The 7,538-nt window shown below is 38.4% G+C and overlaps 1 pseudogene; it reads left to right on the top strand.

The window, feature by feature from the left end:
* Positions 1-353: 353 nt before the first annotated feature.
* On the top strand, positions 354-1,193 carry LOC149256518 (SUMO-activating enzyme subunit 1B-1 pseudogene; annotated as a pseudogene).
* The last annotated feature ends 6,345 nt before the right edge of the window (positions 1,194-7,538 follow it).

Here is a 7,538-nt window from a genome sequence, read left to right as displayed (position 1 = left end):
GATTCATTGGGGGATACTGGAAGACTCTTTGGAAGAGAGACTTGAGAAGGAAATTTTAGCTGCAGAGGCTGATAAAACTGAAGTCGAAGCCAAAGAAGGAGATAGAATCCAAGGATGAGAGCCAAAGCCCCAGCTCAGTTTCACTGCATCCATAACACACAAAAATCGATTCAAGCTAACCAAAGGAGCTAGCACTGTGCATAGGGCCATTCTAAAAAAACAAAGTTCTGCAGGTGCCTGTCATTGAGCAGAAGGCCCTTACCTGACCAAAAAGACAACCAGATTCCTTAGGACACGAGGAAATCGACGTTGCTACATTTGTTGATTGGGGTTAAAATATGATAACCGGTTGTTGCCTTCAACATGGATGGAGAGGTATTGAATGACCAGGAAACTGCTATCTATGATCGTCAAATCCGTGTCTGGGGTGTTGATGCACAAAGTAGATTAAGAAAATCTCGTGTTTTGGTTATTGGAATGACTGGAATGGTTGCAGAGCTATGCAAGAAAATAGTTTTGGCAGGTATTGGTAATTTGACGTTGATGGATGATAGTCCAGTTACAGCAAAAACTTCATCAACAAATTTTTTTTATTCTTGCTAAGGTATCCAATCACAAGGGAAAATCGATTGTTGAAGTCTACCGGGAATCATTAATAGATTTAAATTCTATGGTCCATGTCTCTATTGAAAAAGGCAGTGTGAAAGATCTATCTGCTAATTTTCTTGACAATTTTGATGATGTTGTTCTTGGGCGCACCTCAGTTATTGTGAAAAAGCAGGTTAATGAGATGTGCTGCAAAAGGCCCCAAATAATTGCATTTTATTCAGTAGATTGTAGGCGCAGTTGTGGAGAAATATTTGTTGAATTGTAAAACCACATATACACTCAGGAAAATAGGAAGACGTTGTTGCCTCTCAGATTTTCTTTCCAAGCTTAGAGGAGTCTGTGTTAGTTCGTTGGAGCTTCCTAGAAAGACAACCAAGCTCTATTGTGCTCTAAAAATTATAGAAGAGTTTGAGTAAGCTGAGGGTCGTCAACCAGGTCATGTCTCCTCTGCAGATTTGGAATCTGTGCTGAGCCTCTAGAAGAAAACATCAAGGCAATGTCATGTAAAGATTTGTGTCATCATTATATGCAAAGAGCATGGTAATGGTATTGAAAAGGCATGCGGTTGCATTCAAGCAGTGTAGACCACTATAGTAGATAAGATTTGCAACAGGCGGTCACCAGTACAAATGGTATTCATAGAGCATCCAAGAAGGGAGAAGAAAAGCAGTTCAATCTAGCAACTTCAAAATAATTTCATGCAGGCAGGTGCAAGGTGGTAGTCAAAGGGCAGATTTTGTGGGATTCCACCCTTAAAGGAGGCAGATCATGACCAAAATTCACTAATTTTGGTTTTGAAAACAACTCTATATGTCATAGTCCATGAGAGTTTTATTGAATATTGTTTAGTTTTAATATTGTTTTATGATAGGATTTTATTATTAATTGTATTTTATTTTATTTTATTTTTTATTTCCTAATTTGAGGAAATTTAAAATGATTTTGTAATATTATAAATAGGATTATTTTTAAGATGTAGAGGTTTGATTTTGGCAGCAGAGATGTTGCCTGACACTGTGTAAAATTTCCTGAATATAATTTTAATAAAAGAAGTTTTCTGCCCTTTAGACCTGGGCTCCATCATGGTGTTGATTTTTAGTATGTTTTTCTTGTAATTCACTTACATATTTAGTTTTTCTGCCTTGTTATAGAATTATCTAAGACATATGTTAGGAATTCATCTGTAAGGATTCTCCTTTCATGATGATTTTGCTGTTAGATGTAATGGTTTTCTTTGTAGAATTCATCCTTTGCTAGATGCTTTGTTGAGCAACCTCGTGTTTCTCATTCATCTAAAGCTGCTACTACAGATCCATCCCCTATTTGGTTCCTGCAGGGTAGTGGGATTTCTCCCCTATTATTCTCACATTTGCAATCTTTTATCTGGTTCATCATGGCACTTAATTTTCCCCAAGTTTGCAGGTAGAAACTGGCATCAACTCCATTACCCAATCATCCTTTCTCTTGTTGTTTCGACCCAAAAACTTTCAAAAAACGTCTCTGCACTCCATAGCTAGCCTGAGATTTCATTTATTACAGCCACGTTGTGTTGGCAAAGACAAAGCCATCTCTGGTCTGGAAGGGCTAGATGCCAGATGAAAAGATTGGTCTGTGGTTACCTCAGAATTGCATTTCTTAGCCTTGAAGTTAATTCTGAGTGATAACATATTGGTTCCATTACCGAGGACGAAGTGACAGATCTTCTCCAGGAAAGATCGTTCAAGTTGCAAAGCTCATTGTTGATGGTGGACAGCAGTCAGACACATATGAAGGGTGAAATCATTCACCTAGTGACTCCATTATTCAAGATACCAATCTTCAAAGTTCAGAGTGACTTCACTACCAAAGAATCCAGATTTCAGAGCATCAATGACAAGGTATGTTGCAAACCTTGTGTGTTGTGAAGATTTAAAATAAGTTAGAGATTAGTTTGTGGATATTTAAATAGATGAAGTATTTTTCATTATCGTGCTTCAATGTTTGAGATCTTCGAAGTTTCCGCCTAAAGCTAAAACTGGTTTCTTTGAGTTAGTTGTTGAAAAATTTGTCCATATTTAGTATTTAAATGATCAGATCCAATCATATGAATTCCTAGATCCCAAAAATTTCTTGGAAACTCTCCCTCCTTCAAAACAAGAAACAATAGGGGTGCCTGTGGATGTTTGCACTGACACTTTTCAGTTGGAGGTCTGTGTTGAGGAGTTAGGGCAGCAAACATGGTCTAGTTTCTATGATCTTATTGTCGCATATATGGAGTATTCTTTCAGTTTGAATGATAAGTCAGATCGTCTATCACAGCCAAATTCAGTTTGTGCATGGATGGCTATCAACATTTATATTTGTGTCCTGGTTCTGCACTTCCAAGCAGCATCATTGTCACAATTCCTTGATTGGTTGGTCTGGCGTTACAGTATTACTTGATTTATTGATTTTGCTGCAAAGTAGAGTAGGTTTTTGTATAAATAAGCTGCCCAAGGTAGCATTTCAGTTTCTGGTATTTCTCTATGGAATTTTGGATTGGTATGAGTTTTTTGGGTTTACAGATGTTTTTGATTGTATTTCCCAATGGATGAGGCACTTGGTCTACAGTGTTCTTGACACCTCCAAGGAGCTGCCGTCCCAATAAGGCCGATGTTTGTTCCAGTCTTTGTAGCTTGTCACCAGGGATCAACATGAGCTCTTACTAGGTTTGGTTTGGTTAGATGTTTTGCACATGATCTTCAATACACAACATGTCATAAGTGTGCCCATTAGAAGCAGTTCGGAAAGATATTTCCAACAGTATATCACACTCCAAAAACCAGCTCCCGAATGAAAAGATACGACCGAATGAATAAGTAACTCAAAGATCTCCCGCGCAGTAGTTCAGGTATTGAATGATCCAGAGGATGCTAGGAGATGTCAGTGGCTTGTCTTGTGGTTGGATTGTGATGGAGAAGGAGAGAACATAGCATTTTAGGTATATTACCATGCTACTAATCCTCATCTCAACATATGGCAAGCTTGTTTCTCTGCTTTGATTGAAAGAGATATCCTGTGCAGAGGGCACTATACATTGTTGACAGGGATATTGTTGGTGAAAAGTTTACAGCTGCTGGTGTTTCTGGGAAAACTATTGTTTTTACAATCTGCTAGCCCTCTAAGATTGGCAGCTATCCTAGAAACAAACAATCAAAGCAATTTGGGATTTCCTCTATGTATGATAGATAAGAGAGAGGCAAAGAAACCAACTTGGATCTTCCGCTTAACTCCTTACTTGATTTCTCTCCCCCTTGACAGAGCCTGCAACTCCTCCCCTAATTATCTTTCTTAGAGAATACCTGTAGAGACAAAGTAACAAAACATCATCAAATCATCTCGATCTATTATATCATAAGCATAGCAGAATCAGAAATACAATGAACATACAATGGCATTCACAAATAACAACATTCACAAATACACGATTGTATGGAGGAAAACTCAAAGAACTTTATTAAATAGAAGGGAGAATTACAACCCAGTTGTCTAATCTAACATCATCCTCCCAGCATCAAAGCCCTCTTCACCTCATGAAAATCAAGATCACTCAAAAATACAATGCTCTCTCTCAAAGACAAACTATCAGCACTTCCTTGCAAATTACAAAATTTCAGCCTTCAGATCTCTCAAATGAGGGATCTATTTATAGATGTGTGCAGGAGTGTGAGTGATCTCTGGGTTTTTGATTATTTTCATTCCACTTGTTTTTCTTGGTTTGACTTGGAGATTTCTTGGATCTTTTACTCATCCCTAGGCGAATTCAGAGAGGCAAGTGTCATATGAGAAGTTTCTAGAAGATTCCATGAGCATCCACTTAGCAAACTGTCTCAGAAATTTGTCCATTCTCCCTCATCGCACCCCACAGAAGGCCTCTTTAGTATGCATTGCACCTGGCTAGTGTAGAAGTCAGTATGCATCGCACCCTAACAGTGGAGCAATTAGTATGGTCCAGTTTTGGCCAGTTTTGAGTGGTTTTTCAAGTGGAACTTCTAGGGAATGATGTAATCAGTTGACCATGATCTTTTAGGGTATGGAACAACACTTTTAGGGGTTAAAGAGCCCTAGTTTATCAACATATAAGAATGGGGTTGCAGTGCCCAAATATGTCTATAACAGCTGCCCCCTAAAGCATGAAGTCGTAAATCTTTTGATGTCGGGTGAAATGCTTTATCATGAGGATCCGAGGTATTCGAACTAGAAGGTGACCTGTATAAGATACAATACAATACAATCATCATCATATAATTTTCATGATCTAGCTGAGGCAGCCATTCCCATGCTTAGCTTTATAAATTCATTTTCATGTACATAGAACAGATAATCATCTGCAGCTGTAGACTGGTGATTCTTCATATGTAGGGTCATAATCCCTGGCTTGGATGACCATCTGTGTAGCTTCTGTGTACATTTGATGTATTTATATTCCTGAATACATCATAGCCTAGATGGATGAAACTAGGTTCGGGGTCTTCAAACTCGTTCAATCTTCGCTCAATGTACAAGTCGATCCATGTGAAAAGACGTTCTGAGGTTGAACATGGAAAGACACCGCCGATTACCAACTAATAATGTAAGCTGTTAACAAATGCGAGAGGAATCACCGATAATGATAATGATCCTCAAGGTACTACAATACAGTTCACGTGGTGTGAATATATGATTTGATGTCGAACACCATGCAAAATCTTTCGGTCAAAGGCCATTGATGTAAACCTGTCGTCGGAAGTGAGAAACTTGTCATTGACGCATGCAAGCTTCAAAGTACTGAAAGGGTCGTTTCTAACTCAACTTCTTGGATAAAGAGCTGATGTTGACAAGAAGTGACCTGTCGTAGGAGGGCCTTAATTTATCCCACATCTATGACACGAAACGAATCAAATTATTTTCTGGAGGTGAAAACGATCTAACGACACAAGGTTCAGGAATGGCGGTCATGAAAAATGGAGGGTGAAGGTATTGCAATGGATGAGGCATTAACTGGATTGTAGTTTCTCAACTGAATGATTTCCCTTGAACATATCAGTGACAATGAGATGGATTGGTAGCGTTAACCCGAAAAATGGATGGTGTGGAAGACCCATGGTGAAATGACCGGTGAATGAAATAACCCAACCCAACTCAATCATGGCGATGGAGTGAAAGTGTCATGTTTAGGAGCGACCTACTACCATAAGATTCTTCAAGTTTTCTTCCCTTTTTCCCAGTCATTGCTGACCAGTACCTCTTTATTTTTTCAAGCTAGAGGAGGATAATATATGCTTTTTCTTTAATTTTCCCTTTGGGCAAACCTGTCGCTATGTTTTAACGAGCCGAGTCACAGTGAAACTCGTTCTTGTCTAGGGGACAAGTTTGTCGCTATCATTTTAACAAGTTTAACGACAAAGACAACTCAGTCCTTTTCATGTTACAGAGTTTGAAAAGGAATGAAAAGGAAACAACACATATTTCATTAAAATTGGAATTAAACAGTGAATCTAGAATTTTAAAATAACCAAAAATCTCAACTCTAGTGATATCTTTGTAATAAAAAATTTCCAATTTTAATGAAATATGTGTTAAACTCCAACAGTTCTTTTTCATAGCATAATCCTTTAAGTCCGAAAAAGGATAAAATAATACGAAAGGGATGACTTTTCGATAACTTTGGCGAGCCGAAAAGACAAGTGCTCAAACTTTTTCATGAGATAATTCCTTAGGTCTGAAAAAGATTAAAATATATAGGAGGGATGGCACTTGCCCTTACTTTAATGAGCTGGAAAGGCCAATAGCTTGACAACCTTTTCATATTTAATGGGTCTAAAAAGAGTTTAAAGGAGACTTGTTTTTGAGGAATGAGTGGAATTTAGGGTAGCAACTGGTTCCGGGTAAGCTTGGAACTTCTCAAAACATGGTGGTGTGAAGAGGTTGGCTAACAGGACCACTCATCGCAACTGTTCCTCAAAATGGTAAACAATCAAGTGGAAGCATATGATCGGCCAAAAGAATGGAGGTGATGGAAGGCACACAACCAAAGCTCACAAGGCTAATAGCAGGGCAATAACAAAGGTTATTCACTGAAGGCGGGTTCATTTTTTTAACGAGCTTGAACCGTGCAGAACTATGCTCAGAGGTAGGTTTATTTTTTAACGAGATTGAACCATGCGATAACCATGCTCAGTTATAGTGGTCAAAGATGTTCAATTCACCATTTAGGCACATTATATTCTTTCATTGGTCATTCAACCTACTCAATCACTCCATCAAATTGATTAGGAATACATACATATGTATGAAAAATGAATTAAAACTAACATTTTGCTTGAGGTATGTGAATAGTAACATAAAAAGTAGCTTTACCTTTCATTTTCATCATTTCTTTTCAAATTTGGGATTTTGGAGCTTTGGAGTGGTTTCCCCCTCAAATTTCATCAGTTGATTTCGGGAGATCCGGTGGACTATTCTCTGCACCATCAGGACCAGGAAGGAGCTAACCATTAGCTCTTCATTTTCATTCCATCCTTTCTTGATTCTGAGCAAAATTTTCCCTTTTTTTTGGGACCCTGGGGTTTAAAGAACTCGTTCTCCAACCATCGCACCTAGCCTATATTGAATTCATACTTACCTGTTCACTGGCCAGTTAGTATGCATCTCACCTTGCTCAAATGCAGGGTGCGATGGGTGCAGAAGGGAAACTTTACACAGTGACTCTTTATGAAATTTTTGCCTGTTTTTGCTCAAATTTGGATCCTAACTTATCTTCTGTCTGTGTCTCAGATATTTTTTGGATCAAGATGGTTGTCACATGGCATGAATGTGAACATGAAGAAGAGGACATGATTGCCTTACACGACCAGAGCATAGTTACTACATTACGAAACTGTGGCTTGCTAAAGTTCATCCGTATATCCACCATGAGGCAAAAAATCAGT

The sequence above is a fragment of the Pinus tabuliformis genome, chromosome 7 (genome assembly GCF_031772625.1).
Source record: "Pinus tabuliformis cultivar Carrire ecotype Pingquan chromosome 7, CPIR1, whole genome shotgun sequence".
Taxonomy (NCBI): domain Eukaryota; kingdom Viridiplantae; phylum Streptophyta; class Pinopsida; order Pinales; family Pinaceae; genus Pinus; species Pinus tabuliformis.
This window is presented reverse-complemented; position numbering and strand designations above follow the sequence as displayed.